Source organism: Lethenteron reissneri, chromosome 50, assembly GCF_015708825.2.
Source record: "Lethenteron reissneri isolate LAM-NWPU_2019-01 chromosome 50, ASM1570882v1, whole genome shotgun sequence".
Taxonomy (NCBI): Eukaryota; Metazoa; Chordata; class Hyperoartia; order Petromyzontiformes; family Petromyzontidae; genus Lethenteron; species Lethenteron reissneri.
In genome coordinates, this window is record NC_083828.1 from 1022427 (window position 1) to 1040598 (window position 18172).

The window sequence follows — 18172 nt, forward strand, 5'->3', positions numbered from 1 at the left end:
GACTCGGGATGAAACCATCCGTGGCGGCAGCTGTCGGGAAGAAGCTCCGACCCGAGCCAAACTTGAGAATTAAGTCGTGTTTACTGCTCTAGGGGGTGGGGCTCGAGCCGTCGGACACCGGGCACATGGGGATGAGCAAACATCCCACCGTGTTGAGTGATCGCCGTTACCCGTCGGGACGCCGCGCTGCCCACTAACTCAAGTGCCGAGGACAAAACGCGGCGCGGGGACGCGCGGGGCCGGGTGAGCCGCGCGCCACCTTTGTCCGGGGACATCTGGACGCGGGATTTGAATCTTTGTCTCCCCCGTGCGTGATGATGTTTGTGTTGCTTCATAAAAGCCTCCCTGCCTCCCTCCCTGCCTGCCTGCCCCCCCACCCCTCCTCTACCCCTCATCTACCACCGCCACGGTTTGCTCGAGTCGGCGTTGGACTTCTTTCGCACCGTACGAAGCCAACCGCGCTAATCGGAGGAAGAAGAACAAACGAAGCACGAACAGGAAGTTCTCATGAAATGAGTTTTCGAAGGGACACTTCCAAGCAAGTTCAACAACCACCACGACGTGGCGGTGACGTGACCGCGGCGCTCGTGCCAGGCTAGGTGCACTTTGAGGCCACGTGAAGTATCGAAGGCTCGCTGTGGCAGGAGGTCACGGCGCAGACCCAGGTGCCGTGGGTTGACTGACTGAGATGCCTCGCTGATGCTCCTCACCAAACCAACTCTCTGCGTTTTAGTCGCCCAGCGCCGCCACCACCACCACCACCATGAATGCTCCCACCACCAGCACTACTTCCACCACGACCAAATACAAAGATCCCCCATATAGCCTTAACAGACTGTTGGGGCAAGTGCTGTTAGCGAGCAGCACCTATGAAGGCCGGCACGGCACACGAAGGGGTCGGTGGCCAGCGCCACGCCAGGCCGCCTTTGTCTCTCTCGTGGTGTTGATTACACACCACACCAGGTACTCATTTGAGGTTGAGCCAACTTAGGGGAAGCCCATGACTTAAGATGAACATCACCGGTGTTGGTTTTGAGCGGCAGTCGAAGTTGGGTCGCTAGGTTCGTAGCACAGCGCGCTAACCGCTACACCACCAGCACCACCACCAGCACCACCACCATCACCACCACCAGCACCACCAGCACCACCACCACCATCACCACCACCAGCACCACCACCATCACCACCACCAGCACCACCACCAGAACCACCACCATCACCACCATCAGCACCACCACCAGCACCACCGCCAGCACCACCGCCAACACCACCACCAGCAGCACCACCAGCAGCACCAGCACCAGCACCACCACCAGCACGACCATCACCAGCACCACCACCAGCAGCACCAGCACCACCACCAGCACCACCACCAACACCACCGCCAGCACCACCGCCAACACCACTACCCACCACCAGCACCAGCACGACCATCACCAGCACCACCACCAGCACGACCATCACCACCACCACCAGCACCACCACCAGCACCACCACCAGCACCACCGCCAACAGCACGAGCCCCAGCAGCACCACCGCCAACAGCACCCCAGCAGCACCACCACCAGCACCAGCACCAGCAGCACCAGCACCACCACAACCACCAGCAGCACCACCACCAGCAGCACCACCACCAGCAGCACCAGCAGCACCACCAGCAGCACCAGCAGCAGCAGCACCACCACCGCCATCACCACCACCAGCAGCACCACCAGCACCACCAGCAGCAGCAGCACCAGCAGCAGCAGCAGCACCACCAGCACCACCAGCAGCAGCACCAGCAGCAGCAGCAGCACCACCAGCACCACCAGCAGCAGCAGCACCAGCAGCAGCAGCACCACCACCACCGCCAGCACCACCAGCAGCAGCAGCACCACCACCACCAGCACCACCACCGCCAGCAGCAGCACCACCAGCAGCAGCATCCGCTGTACTAATGGAATGATTTGTGTTGCGCAATGAACGCACAATGGCCAGCTCCTGGTAGCTGTGTCACGTGGGATACCGCGTGCAGCGCGCTGCGCCATCTGGGATCGAACCTTGAACTCCAAACCGCCACGGCTGTGAACGCGGTCCCTGCCCCCCCCCCCTCCCCCTGACGAGAGAGACCTTCCTGTGAAAAAAATATAAAAATATCATTCAAATGACGATGATCACCATCACAATCTACAATCCACCACCATTCAACATTATCCATCAATCACCGTAGATAACCATCCAACACCTCCGATTAGCACGGATGTCTACGTGCGGTGCGAAAGAAGTTCAACATTCATACATAACCCACCATCATTCACCATCCGACATCACTACCATCCACCACCATCCATCACCCGTCGCCCTCCGTGAGGCTGCACCACTGCCAGCAGCAGCAGCAGCAGCAGCAGCAGCAGCAGCAGCAGCAGCAGCAGCAGCAGCAGCAGCAGCAGCAGCAGCAGCAGCAGCAGCAGCAGCAGCAGCAGCAGCAGCAGCAGCAGCAGCAGCAGCAGCAGCAGCAGCAGCAGCAGCAGCAGCAGCAGCAGCAGCAGCAGCAGCAGCAGCAGCAGCAGCAGCAGCAGGGGAAGTTTTTCATCTTTTTTCGGGTTTGCTGCCATCAGGCGGCAGCGCGTTCGCTACTTGTCGCAGTGGTTCGCGGTTCGAACGTAGCGGCCGCCCTAATTAATACTGCGGGTGTAATGACCATAGTCATACTACGCGTCGTCTGCTTCGCTCATAGTGGACGTTAAAAGACTCAATTGGGATCGCGCACACGGCATACAGCGCCACCACCGCCTACAGGTAGAATTGTGGCCACAATAGAGGTGTTCTGGGTTCGATCGCGTAAAATAAATGTGTCGTTCAACCCGCCACCACCCGACACAGTCAATTAGTAAGGGGGTTGTCACGTAAACAGAACGTGCCAATTCGTCACTAGTGCAGCACACCGCTTGTGTGTTGGAGGGTAAACCCACAACATTTACAATTCGAGTGCCGTGACGTTTCGCCAGTAACGACATTTATATTTACGCGATCTAATCCAAAACAACCTTTTATGGGTACTGTTGTTCGTTTGCCAGCCAGGTGTGCTGAGCCACCTTGTGCCACACAGGGGCAGCTGCCACGGGGGTGCCCCCTTTCCAATGCGTGGAGATGATGGTACAGTGCGCGATGGAAAGCGCTCGCTGAGACACACCGGGCGCTTGGGAAGGCGGCTCTGTCCAAAACCGACTCTGCGTGCGTGTTGACCCGTGAGCGATCTCGGCCGCGTCCAGTTCAGCCGGACGTGTCGACGGCGATCTGTGACCCTGACGGGTGAGTCTCAATCCGATGCATTTTTCGGTTATAAAAAAAAGTCTAAATCCAGATGGGCTGGAATTCAAGTCACGCACACAGGGGCCGCGTGTGTGTGACGCTTTACCGCGGCTCCTACAATCACGGTGGCGTAGCCACGTCACCCATCTCGCCTTATTGTGTGGTCATCTTTTTTGTTGTAAATAATCCTATTGGTAGAATGAGAGGAATATGGGTGTGCAGTGATATAAGATTGGTTTTAGTATTGATATGCGATGCATTGCATCTGCAGTAGCCGTGCATGACGTCAGAGAATCCCTTCTGCAAGCCAGCCTGGAGGTGGTCGAGAGAAGAGAGTGTCGCCCTTGTTGAAGCGACGTCTCGCCCGGCGGTGTACGTGGAAGCTGCCATTCGGTGTGGTTTGTTTCGACTGCCGCGCCTGGAAATCAAACCGACGACTCTTTGACAAAGCGAGTGCGAGACGAACCAGCAGCCAGCGTGAGAGGGTTTACAGAGTAGACGAGCCACTCTCTAGGGAGTGGCGTAAGGGCGCAATTGCAGGGCTGCGCCTTTGCCCTGCGCTCGTGGGCCGTGGAGCGGACAGACTCGGCCGTGCCCTGGCAGCTCGAGCTGGAGCAGGGAGCGGGGGGAGGGGGCAGTCACGTGGGCTGGGGTGGGGGGGGGGCCTCCCCATTAACGCACAGCAGGCGCGGTGACTGATGTCACTCCAGTATATCACGATGGTGACGTTGATGGCGACGGTGATGATGATGGATAATCGTTTATGCTGCTGCTGATGATGATGATGAAGACGCACCCTACCGATCATGCCGCTGATGGTGCTGCTGATGATGATGCCTGCTACTCATCATGCTGTTGCTGCTGCTGATGATGCTGATGATGATGCCTGCTACTAAGCATGCTGTTGCTGCTGATGATGATGCCTGCTACTAATCATGCTGTTGCTGCTGCTGTTGCTGCTGATGATGATGCCTGCTACTAAGCATGCTGTTGCTGATGATGATGATGCCTGCTACTAAGCATGCTGTTGCTGCTGATGATGATGCTGATGATCATGCCTGCTACTAATCATGCTGTTGCTGCTGCTGATGATGCTGATGATGATACCTGCTACTAAGCATGCTGTTGCTGCTGATGATGATGCTGATGATGATGCATGCTACTAAGCATGCTGTTGCTGCTGATGATGATGATGATACCTGCTACTAAGCATGCTGTTGCTGCTGCTGATGATGCTGATGATGATGCCTGCTACTAATCATGCTGTTGCTGCTGCTGATGATGGTGCCTGTTACTCATCATACTGTTGATGCTGATGATGATGGTGCCTGCTACTAATCATGCTGTTGCTGCTGATGATGATGCTGATGATGATGCCTGCTACTCATCATGCTGTTGCTGCTGCTGCTGCTCATGATGATGCTGATGCTGCTGCTGCTGGAGAGTCACCGCCCGCGTTCACACGCTCTGCCGTGACGTCACGCCATCTGTCGCCCCGGGCCCCGCAGTGGCCGCAGTGGGCGCGGTGTGAATGAGACGCGGGGAGGGCGCCGCGATTCACGCGAATTAGCGCGGCTTAACAGCTTAATGAGAGGGCTCAGTGTGTCACTGTGTGTATGTCACTGTGAGTGTGTCACAGTGTGTGTCACAGTGTGTCACTGTGTGTGTGTCACAGTGTGTGTCACAGTGAGTGTGTCATTGTGTGTGTCACAGTGTGTCACAGTGTGTGTCACAGTGAGTGTGTCATTGTGTGTGTCACAGTGTATCACAGTGTGTGTCACAGTGAGTGTGTCACTGTGTGTGTCACAGTGTATCACAGTGTGTGTCACAGTGAGTGTGTCATTGTGTGTGTCACAGTGTGTCACTGTGTGTGTCACAGTGTGTTTGTCACTGTGTGTGTGTGTCACAGTGTGTGTCACAGTGAGTGTGTCACAGTGTGTGTGTGTCACTGTGTGTGTGTGTGTCACAGTGTGTGTCACAGTGAGTGTGTCACAGTGAGTGTGTCACAGTGTGTCACATTGTGTGTTATCGTGCTTGAGGAGCGGTAGGGTACCAATTCCCGAGTTCGATTCCTGCTCACGACCAACATCGATGACGAATATTTTAATCGGTCTCCCCTAGGTCGACTTAGCCTCAAATAAGTACCTGGTGCGATGTGTAAACATCGCCACTGGAGAGACAAAGGCGGTCGGCTACGGTACTGACCAACCAAGGCCTTCGTGTTCCATCCTGGACATCATAGGTGCTGCTTCTCGCTCACAGCACTTGCCCCAGCAGTCTGTTGAGGCTATACGGGGGGTCTTTGTCTTTGTACACGTGACAACTGTCGGGGATTTCAACAGGACCTTCACCTCTACTTTATTAAGCTGGTTGAGGGCGATTCTACAATCAATAGGCCAGGCCTCTGGGTTATTCTTCAGACTTTCGGGGTCCCGAACCCTCGAATAATAATTATTAAGGACTTTCGTGACGGTGGGCAGGACCGGGTAAAGTTGGGTGGCACGGAGTCAGAGTCATATCCTGTTCACCTTCGGTGCGAATGGGATATCCTCTAGCCCCCTACACAATATTACATATTATAACCACGTAGTTCCATCAACTTCCATGACTTTACCTGTGGAATTCCCATCTGGTACAGATGCAGTGGGAGGCTGATCGATGCCCGTGTGCGGTCAGGGGATGGCTCCCGACGGAGTAACCCTGATGTGTAGGTTGATGATCTGGTAATTGTTTCTTACTGAAAGAAGTTGGTGACTGCTCTACTGAACCTGGAGTTTTCTACTAAGAGGTGATGGGGCCGTCCCATCAGCCCCACTAAAACAATGCGCCTGTCTGGGTTATCTGTGTGATCAAACACTCCACCCCTGAACTCTCCGTGAGTAATGAGCAGTTGTGGAGAGAGTGGACGAGTTACCCTACCTGGCTAAATGTGCTCATGGCCAACACCGGTTTGGCAGCAGAGGTCTCAACTCTGAACCGGTCAAGCGGCATCACATCTCTCATCGGCTGCGTCGCGCTGTGTGGAAGTCGTGGGCCCATGCGTCAGTGAGTGTGTGTGCACGATGTGCGAGGAGAGCAGTGTACGGGCCCTGAGACCCGAGTCCGATTCTCGCTCACGACCAATAACAGTGGTGAATATTTGACACAGTACTAGGCATCCCCGGCCTTAAATGAGTATAAACATCAACACGGGGGAGACAAAGGCGGCCGGGCGTGATGCTAACTACTACCCACCCCTCGTGTGCCTTGCCGGCATTCATAGGTGCTCGCGAACATCACTTGCCCCAACGAGTCTGTACAAGGCGACTTGTTTCTCTATGTTGTTTATTTTAGCAGGCAAGGCGCACAGAGCTGTGCAGATCTTCTCCAGAAGCGACCGGGCCACAGATGATCGCTCATCGTAGTGGCTCATCACATGGAGATTTAGAGCAGCCAGACACTCTAAACGCGTGACTCTAAACGCGTGATTCTAAACGCGTGATTCTAAACGCGTGACTCTAAACGCGTGATTCTAAACGCGTGATTCTAAACGCGTGATTCTAAACGCGTGATTCTAAACGCGTGACTCTAAACGCGTGACTCTAAACGCGTGACTCTAAACGCGTGATTCTAAACGCGTGATTCTAAACGCGTGATTGTAAACGCGTGATTGTAAACGCGTGACTCTAAACGCGTGACTCTAAACGCGTGATTCTAAACGCGTGACTCTAAACGCGTGACTCTAAACGCGTGACTCTAAACGCGTGATTCTAAACGCGTGATTCTAAACGCGTGATTCTAAACGCGTGACTCTAAACGCGTGACTCTAAACGCGTGACTCTAAACGCGTGATTCTAAACGCGTGATTCTAAACGCGTGATTGTAAACGCGTGATTGTAAACGCGTGACTCTAAACGCGTGATTCTAAACGCGTGATTCTAAACGCGTGATTCTAAACGCGTGACTCTAAACGCGTGATTCTAAACGCGTGATTCTAAACGCGTGACTCTAAACGCGTGATTCTAAACGCGTGATTCTAAACGCGTGACTCTAAACGCGTGATTCTAAACGCGTGATTCTAAACGCGTGACTCTAAACGCGTGACTCTAAACGCGTGATTCTAAACGCGTGATTCTAAACGCGTGATTGTAAACGCGTGATTGTAAACGCGTGACTCTAAACGCGTGACTCTAAACGCGTGATTCTAAACGCGTGATTCTAAACGCGTGATTCTAAACGCGTGACTCTAAACGCGTGACTCTAAACGCGTGACTCTAAACGCGTGACTCTAAATATGGCGCACCCAGAGAAACATCCACGCGACCACAAGGAGGCGGAGAGACATTCAAACTCAAAATATAGGGCAGGCGTCAGGGTCGCAATCTTGGTCCCCTTCATATCCTTGTCCACACCGTGTGTGTGCGCGTGTGCGTGGAGCGGTGGCGGAGCAGTCAGCGTGCTGCTGCTACGAAACCGGCGACCCGAATTCGATTTCCGTTCACGACCGACACCAGTGACGATTGTTGAAACCGGTTCCGGGGTCCTGGGCATCCCCTAGGTCGACTCAGCCTCAAATGAGTACCTGGTGCGGTGTGTATGCATCGCCACTAGGGAGACAAAGGCGGCCGTGCGTTGTGCTGGCCACCCACCCCCTCGTGTGCAGTGCCTGCCTGTATAGGTGCTCGCTAACAGCACTTGCCCCAACAGTGTGTTGAGACTACACGGGGGACCTTTGTCTTGTGTGCGCGTGCTGGGGTCGCACGTGACGGAGTTTGTCGTCTCGCGTGAGTCTCGGCCGAGACCGCGGGCCCCGTTCAGGCATCGCCCCCCCCCCCCCCCCCCGGCAGAGGAGGGGGGGGGGGGTCGGCCGTGGAACTTTGTTCGAGTAAAGCCGCGATTAGACGCAGCCAAAGCGAAGAGCTTGACCCCCAAATCCCAGGGATTCTGTGTACCCCCGTCGCCCATGGCAACGGCTAACCGGCGGACCTAACCTCACACAATGGCATTGAATCCTCGTTTAAAATCACTTAGCCCGGCAGCTTGCGGTCTCGCTGGGCTCCAACCGGAACGCGATTACGTCGCCCGCTATTCGTGTTGGAGTTCAGCGCAGCAAGGCACCAGTTTGACTTGATATCATTTAAATGTTTGTTGTTGTCCCCCCCCCCCGCCCTGATGGACAGGTGAACTTGGGCAGGTGTGAGTGTGGGCAGGTGAGTGTGGGCAGGTGAGTGTGGGCAGGTGAGCCAGCTGGTAGCAAATTCCACATTCTTATGGCGGGATGGTTGGATGGAAGTGGGGGGGGGTGTCCGACTCCACATGACACCGCCACCGTTGACTGCCCCGAGAGAGAGCCCGAGAGAGAGCCCGAGAGAGAGGCCGAGAGAGGCCGAGAGAGAGCCCGAGAGAGAGACCGAGAGAGAGGCCGAGAGAGAGAGGCCGAGAGAGAGGCCGAGGGAGAGGCCGAGAGAGAGGCCGAGAGAGAGGGGCAACGCACGAGAAGAAGACACGGAGACGCGATATTCGATGGTTGCTGTTGTTTATTTGGTTGTTTGGTGCAACGGGCGGCCACCACCATCACCGGGGGGAGACAGCAAACCCCGCTGCTGCTGCCACTGCTGCTGTTACTGCTGCTGCTGCTGTTACTGCTGCTGCTGCTGTTACTGCTGCTGCTGCCGCTGCTGCCGCTGCTGCCGCTGTTGTTACTGCTGCTGCTGCCGCCGCTGCTGCCGCTCGTGTCCACGTGGAGGGTTTCACGCCACGCGCTTGAACTTTCTGATCATCATCACGGTCCCGATGCCCAAGGTCTGAGAGAGAGAGAGAGAACACGCGCACACTAAAGACAAAGATCCCCCATGTAGCCTCAACAGACTGTTGGGTGCAAGTGCTGTGAGCGAGTGGGGCGCATTGGGGGTGGCCAGCACCACGCCCGGCCGCCTTCGTCTCACTCGTGGTGATGTTTACACATCGCACTCCTACAGTCTGTTTGTCAACATATATGGGGGGGGGGGGTCTTTGTCTTTGTTTGTCAACAACTCTATAGGGGGTCTTTGTCTTTTTTTGTCAACAACTCTATAGGGGGTCTTTGTCTTTGTTTGTCAACAACGCTATAGGGGGGGGGGTCTTTATCTTTGTTTGTCAACAACGCTATAGGGGGTCTTTGTCTTTGTTTGTCAACAACGCTATGGGGGGGGGTCTTTGTCTTTGTTTGTCAACAACGCACCTCGACGAGCTCGTCACCCGTCAGCTCCTGCATGTGAGAGATCTTCTCCAGCTTGGACACCAACTTGGTCCCCTCCAGCACGGTGGTGCTCTGCGTGGGGGGCGGACAGAGCAACTCGCTTCGATGGCTGCAGTGCAGAGACGCCGCGGTGGCGAGGGAGATGTTAATTACCTCGCTTGGTATGCAGATCCCGAGCCTGGCGATGCCTGCTGCTGCTGTATATTTGGAGTTTGCATGGCCACTCTCACCGTGGTCGCGTGGATTTTTCTCCGGGTCCTCCGTTTTTTTTTCTCTCCACGTTCAGAATCAACATCACGGCGTTTAGATTATTTGGCCGCAATAAATGTCCACGTGATAAGCCAACTTCGTTGAGCTATCATTTGTGGCCAGGTCGCTTCTGAGCTGCATAGCTCAGTTGGGCCTTACACCTGATTAAATAGTTTAACGTAGAAAATTTGTTGCATTTTAGTTTAATGAGCGACACTCTGGGGGCAAAGAGAGGTGAGGATTTCGTTGGTCCTGGGACCGATCGGCAATGCACTTATATAATAACAACAACAACGTAACGCACAATAATAATGATAACAACAACAAGAATATAGAGTTGTTGTTGTAATACCCCGGTTTACGTCGGGGATGCGTTCCTGAAAAGTGAAACAACGACGGATATCGAGACGTGCAATCAAAGCGATTGACTGGGTAGGTGGAGGCGATGCGTTTAGACCGGAAGAATCCGATGAGCTATGAAGCTCTTTTTCGCAGATGTCCAGACGAGGCGGGTGAGAAAGTTACAACAACAACACCAACACAAGCACAGAGAGGAGTGCAGAGTGGAGGAAAGCGAAGCAAGTCGCCGCGTCGCGCTGCACGCTCAGGTGCGCTTCTGGAGCCGTCTGGAACGCTCTTCCTTCCGATCTCCGTAAGCCACTGGAGCTCATTGATCGAGATTGAACACTGATTTGTTGAGAACTGCGTTTTGTGTTTAGTTTGTTGTCCTTCCCCCGCACCTCCGGTTAGCACGGGTGGCTACGCACGGTGCGAAAGAAGTTCAACATACAGTACGTACATGGCAAGCCGACCTTGGCATTGGCATTGAGCGTCTGAACGTATCGCTGCCATACGCAGGAATTGAGCCGGAATCAACCGTAAAAGTTTAACTCCCAGACCTGGAATGATCCAAACGGAATGAAAATCCACGCGCTAAATCGTGCATCTCACGTCTGCGAGTCGTGAGCGAGCGAGTTGGGGCCACCAACCCTCGGCACTGCGCTGGCAGAAGCCCGCCCCGGAATCGACGGTGCGGCCGACGACCCCCGAGCCCCCGGGAAGCCGCGGAGGGAGCCCCGAGGCGGTCCCACGGCTCACCTTGACCTCGGTGGCTCACCTTGACCTCGGTGGCCCACCTTGACCTCGGTGACCCACCCTGACCTTGGTGGCCCACCCTGACCTTGGTGGCCCACCCTGACCTTGGTGGCCCACCCTGACCTTGGCGGCTCACCCTGACCTCGGTGGCTCACCCTGACCTTGGTGGCCCACCCTGACCTCGGTGGCTCACCCTGACCTTGGTGGCCCACCCTGACCTCGGTGGCTCACCCTGACCTTGGTGGCCCACCCTGACCTCGGTGGCTCACCCTGACCTTGGTGGCCCACCTTGACCTCGGTGACCCACCCTGACCTTGGTGGCCCACCCTGACCTTGGTGGCCCACCTTGACCTCGGTGGCTCACCTTGACCTTGGTGGCCCACCTTGACCTCGGTGGCTCACCCTGACCTTGGTGGCCCACCTTGACCTCGGTGGCTCACCCTGACCTTGGTGACCCACCCTGACCTCGGTGGCTCACCCTGACCTTGGTGACCCACCCTGACCTCGGTGGCTCACCCTGACCTTGGTGACCCACCCTGACCTCGGTGGCTCACCCTGACCTTGGTGACCCACCCTGACCTCGGTGGCTCACCCTGACCTTGGTGACCCACCCTGACCTCGGTGGCTCACCCTGACCTCGGTGGCTCACCCTGACCTTGGTGGCCCACCTTGACCTCGGTGGCCCACCTTGACCTTGGTGACTCACCCTGACCTTGGTGACCCACCCTGACCTCGGTGGCTCACCCTGACCTTGGTGACCCACCCTGACCTCGGTGGCTCACCCTGACCTTGGTGACTAACCCTGACCTCGGTGGCTCACCCTGACCTCGGTGGCTCACCCTGACCTCGGTGGCTCACCCTGACCTTGGTGGCTCACCCTGACCTCGGTGGCTCACCCTGACCTTGGTGGCCCACCTTGACCTCAGTGGCTCACCTTGACCTTGGTGACTCACCCTGACCTTGGTGACCCACCCTGACCTCGGTGGCTCACCCTGACCTTGGTGACCCACCCTGACCTCGGTGGCTCACCCTGACCTTGGTGACTAACCCTGACCTCGGTGGCTCACCCTGACCTCGGTGGCTCACCCTGACCTTGGTGACCCACCCTGACCTCGGTGGCTCACCCTGACCTCGGTGGCTCACCCTGACCTTGGTGGCCCACCTTGACCTCGGTGGCTCACCTTGACCTTGGTGACTCACCCTGACCTTGGTGACCCACCCTGACCTCGGTGGCTCACCCTGACCTTGGTGACCCACCCTGACCTCGGTGGCTCACCCTGACCTCGGTGGCTCACCCTGACCTTGGTGGCCCACCTTGACCTCGGTGGCTCACCTTGACCTTGGTGGCTCACCTTGACCTTGGTGCCGAGGGGCCCCGTGAGTTCCGCCTCCTTGCCCAGCGTGAAGTGGTTCACCGTCTCCTTGCCGTTCACGAAGAGGTGCATGGTGAAGTCGTCGCCCTGCCGCTCGTACACCACCTCGATCTCGGCCGTCTTTCCCTTGGCGATGACATCCTCATCGTACTCTGCGGACGCGACAGAAGGAAACAAAGATCCCCCGTATAGCCGTCAGCAGGCTGTCGGGGCAAGTGCTGCAAGCGGGCACTTACGAAGGCCGGAACGACACACGAGGGGGTGGGGGTTGGCCAGCACCACGCCCGACAGCTCCGGGTACTCACTTGAGGCTGAGTCGACCTAGGGGAGGCCCAATGCCGGTTCGGATCATCGTCGCTGGTGTTGGCCGTGAGCGGGAATAGAACTCGTGTAGCTGGGTTAGCAAGTAAGCACGCTAACCACTCCATTAGCGCTCCCCACACCACAACAGAGCAAACACCCCCACGTCACACGCGACAATGTAATCGGCAAATTCTCTCGTAACAATCATCAGCAGGGTGATGTCAACTCACAGCTCTCAGTCATCAGCAGGGTGATGTCAACTCACAGCTCTCAGCCATCAGCAGGGTGATGTCAACTCACAGCCCTCAGCCACCACCGCCGTACGTGCGAGGAGGCAACTCTGTCCCGTTCGTGATAGAGGTTTTTTGGGTTAGTTCGCGTAAGTATAAATGTGTCGTTAGCCCGCCACCACCCGACACAGCCAATTAGTAAGGGTTGCCACGTAAACATCGCGCCAATTAGTTACTACTTCAGCCCACCGGTGTGTTGGAGAGTTAACGACACATTTATACTTACGCGATCTAACCCAAAAAAACTTTCATCATGAATAATATTGGTGGCGAAAGCCTCCTGCGTGTGAAACTCTATCCCGTACAGACCGGACCAGGTGGGGTCCACATTCTGCTGCAGCGCCACGCTACGGCTCCTCCTCGACGTCCACCCGCGGTTAGGGAGTTTCACCACATCTCTGTGTGACCCACCAACCCTCGCCGCTGCGTCGCCACCACCGTAATGGTTCAAGGGTGCAGCCCTGCCACCGCTCGCTCACGCGACTGCTGACAGAGCGGGCGTCCACGCAGCCAACGACCACAGCCTCGACTCGCAGAGACAGGAGGAGGATCAGGACCGACACGAAGTGGCCATGTCACCCACGTGCGCTGCGCGAGCTGAAAAGTAATTTTTGTATTGAAACAAAAACCCGCCCCGTCAAAGCGAGGCGCTCTCGGACTGCGCCCGACACTTACTGCATGCTCTCATGAACTCTTCAAAGTTCTCGCTCTTGTACATCTTCCATTTCCCCACGAATGACATGGCTGGGCGAAGGCGGAGAGGCGGCGGCTGCGGCGACGAGGTGGGGAAGGAGGCAAAGTGGCAGGTGAGCTCCTGGCTGCGAGACCCGCAGCATTTATAGCGGCAGGCGAGGCGAGGATTGCAGCGTCAGCAGCCACGAGATCGTGAGTCAGTCGCAGAGATTGCTGGCGGCACTCCCCAAAGAACAAGAATGAGACTCGAGCGAAGAATACAAAGGCGCGGACATGCAGTTGCTGGCTCACGTCGCTGCTGGCGGAAGGTTCCTCCACCCCCTCCCCCTCCCGCCTACTTGAGTCGAGGGAGATAGCGGGCGCCACTCTGGGCATTGTGTGGCTGGCCAGACATCGCTGTGTATGGCAGAGATTTATTTAATCGAAGTTAATTGTCTTGTTGTGTTTGATTGATTGACTGTATCCGAGGCACAGCGTGAGCTAATGAGTGAGGTGCCTGGTCACTTTGCTTCTAGCTACAAGTAAATATTCTACTGGGCATCTCTGATTCTGTTAGCGCCACCATTGCACGAGAGTCAAAAGCAGCTCACACTGTTAGTCTGTCGAGGTGTCTAGGCGATGGGTTCGATCCCGACCCTGATGCCTCTCTCTCCCCCTCTCTCTTTCTCCTTCTCCCCGTGATCGCGTGGATTTCTCTCCGCATTCTTTCCCCCCGGGGTTTTTTTCTCCCAGTTCAGAATCAACGTCCCGTGTTTAGAGAACGTGGCTGCTGTTACCAAGTGCCACACCATGATGATGAGCCACTTCGTTGAGCCATCATTTGTGATATCCAGGTCGCTTCTGAATAAGATCTATATAGGTCAGTGGGCCATGCCTGGTATGTAAATAAGTAAACATTTGTCGTGACCCCCACTTAGCTGTCGGCTGCCCCCCATTTAAAGAAGGCCCCACGACTGGGCTGCTTCAGTGGGGGGCTGCGGCGTTTGTGTCGCTCCCACGTGTCACACGTATCAAAGTCGAGGTCGGCATTGAACCTTGGCATACATCGGCAGCTCAGATTTCACCTGCAATATAGACAGAGCTGCCTGCGTTTGGCTCAAGCCGCATGACAAATGTGCAGAAGGATAATAAAAGCCACATAAAACCCGTGTTTCAAATTAAATGTTGTAATGTCAGCTTTGCTCGGTGATAACGTTCACGGGTGTTCAAAGGTATGTGTGCAACATCGTGCATTCGCGAATGCACTCTTTCACGTTTTCTCAACCAATATTATTCATAATGGAGGTTGTTGGGTTACATCACCTAAATATAATTGTACATTCGCATAAGCTTGACAATTGTAACATGACAGTGGTGTGCAGTGAGTGCCAGGCTCACGCTTATTTAATTCATTAAATACAATGAAAGGGCATCCCAGGTTGATTGTATCGTTGGGTCGCAGGATCGTGAGAGGTGGCAGGGAGGCTTGGGGAGGCCTTCATTCAGCAGTGGACTGATCATGGCTGCTGCTGCTGCCGCTGCAGCCAATGGTGACGATGATGCCTGGTTGCATCCCTGGAGATGGAGCGTCTCGTTTGCCAGGGTGGCCCAGGGTGTAGCAAGCACGTTATGGCCACGTCGTCAAAGAAAACCTTTGTAAATCTTCTTGTTCTTCTTCTTGGTTCTTTATGTAAAGTCACGTAGAATGGAAATAATAAAATAATAAAAATAAAACATAATAAAATAATTCTCACGACGTTTCGGCCACAACGCAAGCAGCCGTCCTCAGGTGGAGAGCAGGTCTGTCGAGTAGACAGTCTGACTCTGTCTACTCGACTCTGTCTACTCGACAGACCTGCTCTCCACCTGAGGACGGCTGCTTGCATTGTGGCCGAAACGTCGTGAGAATTATTTTATTATATTTTATTATTTATTATTTTATTATTTCCATTTTACGTGACTTTACCGAAAAAACCAAGAAGATGAATCCCTGCAGTCACGAAAGAAGCTTTAAATTGACCTTTGTAAATGTTCACTTGTAACGTGTATAACACAGCGACGCACAGCCGTACGTGGATTGAATGTCTGTGGCACCGCCTGTGCGTGCAGCTGGCAAAGCGACTTCGTGCAGTGCCTTGCACGAAGCCACTGGGTGTGCAGGGTGACCCTGACGTCTTCTGAGCCCCATTTAATTCTCTACAAAGGAAGACAGTATTCGGGGTCCATTACTTGGGGGCCACAAGACACCCCCCCGACTCCCCCCCCCTCCATCGTTGTCGCTGCTGATATTGCTGTGTAGTTCTGCGATAAGGGCTGAATAAATACAATCGTGAGATAGCATGTCATGACAAGCGCGCACGTTATCTCTGCAGTATATTGTCAAGGTGAAGCGTGAACAGGCGTGTACCAGAGCCAGGCTTAACCCCCCAGTCAGCGCTTTAGTGTTTGCTTTACACATCAAGATTCGGATGTGCCATGGCCAAAGGCGTCGATGTCACCACCACCCCCTCGGTGCCAACGCTTTCTCCCCTCCGTAGTCGACACGCACCCACCTCCATGAACTCGCCTGGCAATGTCACGCCACCATCTGATCTAAGACTCACACAGAGAGCCACATACTCCGCACAGAGCCCCATAGACGCACATAGCCCCATCGACTCACAGAGACCCACCGACTCACAGAGACCCATATTCTCGGAGAGACCCATCGACTCTGAGAGAAATCCACAGGATTCCTACAGAAAGCCACAGACCAATGGCAATCATGATTATGATGTCAACTTGTAGCGCGCCGCGCGACCACGGGGAGAGACACACACACTCCAAATATACGGCAAGTGCCAAAAGTCGGGATCGAACTCCACGACCTCCTGTATACCGGGCGAGGTCGTGAACATCTCATCGCCACCGCGGCGCCCGTCTGCGTGCGATCCACCAGCCCTCGCCGCTTCCTCCACAGCGCTGTGGGTCGCAGGCAGCGGCCACGCGCAGCAGCGTAGCCACGACAACCTATTGTGATATTATATTCATTATCAAAGTTTTTGGGTTTAGATCGCGTTATTTATAAATGTGTCGTAACCCTCCACCACCCGACACGGCCAATCAGTAAAAAAGTGTCACGTTGACAAAAGACAAATAGTTCACTGCTTTAGCCCACCGGTGTGTTGAAGCCACAACATTTACAATTTGAGTACGACGTTTCGCTGGTAATTGCATCCAGCATCATCGGGCAATTCGCCAGAATGGTGCATTTATACATGACGACTTATTCTGTGGATTTCACTCCGTCATTAACATAATACATGCTCACTACATTAACACCGTGTCACTTGTGTCCCAGTATTTGTCGTCAATATTAATTGGACTTTTCTTGCAGCAGGTCCACAACAAAGACTAAGATCCCCCGTATAGTCTTAACGGACATTAGGGGCAAGTGCTGTTCGCGAGCACCTTTGTGGAGAGCGGTAGTGCAGAAGTTAGCGCACGGCGCTTGGAACCCAACGACCCGAGTTTCATTCTCGCTCACGGCCAACACGATTATCTGAACCGGTTCTGGGCTACCCCGAGGTCGACTCAACCTCAAATGAGTACCTGGTGCGGTGTGCAAACATCGCCATTGAGGAGACAAAGTTAGTCGGGCGTGGTGCTGGCCACCCACCCCCTCGTGTGCCGTGCCGGCCTTCTGTCAGTGCTGTTTGCTGCTGGCCGATTCGGTCTCCGCGAGTCTGTGCTCAGCAAACATATATTCATGAAATCATCAGTGGTGGCATGCCCTGGGTGAGTAGCAATTGGAGCAATGCACTTTGAAATCATCTACATTGAAAACTCATTCAGTTAGAACTGCACCTCCGACTAGCACGGTTGGCTCCGTACGGTGCGATAGAAGTTCAAATCACGTGTGCATAGAATTGGCAGCATTAATGTACCCGCATGCGTTCGGAAAAGTACATATCCAGCCATTGTAAACAAATCCACAATGTGACACCAAACTAAATTTTATACAGAGGCTTTCTCGACCAATTTTATGAATCATAATACGTTTTATGGGGGGGGATGGGTTAGATAGTCGTGTAGGCATAATGCCACATCTTTATCTAAAACACACCACCAACGCGGCAGAGACAATGGAATAAAGTTCAAGAAGCGTGACTCCACTCATGAGACCCAGAAGGTCAAAGTAGACCCAGTTAGCTTTAAACGGGACACATTTCGTGTTGAAAAGTCTGAAGCCAATGGACGCAAATATTTCGACTTTCTCCGATTAGCACGGTTGGCTACGTACGGTGCGAAAGAAGTTCAACATGCATACGTACAAGTTGCCACTTGATTTGGTTTTTCAGCAAAATCAGAGGCACGCTGAAAAGGCCAAGCAAATTTTTTTAACTATTTTGTCCGACGTTTCATTGGGGATTGCATCCAGCATCATCAGTCGAGACGGACTCTCCCGTCAAACATCGGTCTGCTCGGCGATTCTACGCGACGCACTTCGTCGCGAATGAGTCAACGCGTTCATTAAAAACTCCGCAGCCTTAAAATGAAAATATATAATAGGTGACGTTTCGGGAAATGGCGCTTCTTCAAAGCACACGTCATTGCTTGCGCGAATCTACGAATGGTTGCTACACAATGGTGAACGCGCCGTTAAATGTTCCTGCTGCACAACTACTCGCCCAGACGTGGAC

General features: G+C 54.5%; 1 pseudogene; it reads right to left on the minus strand.

The window, feature by feature from the left end:
- Positions 1–8801: 8801 nt before the first annotated feature.
- LOC133355096 (fatty acid-binding protein, liver-like) lies at positions 8802–13669 on the minus strand (annotated as a pseudogene).
- Positions 13670–18172: the final 4503 nt, after the last annotated feature.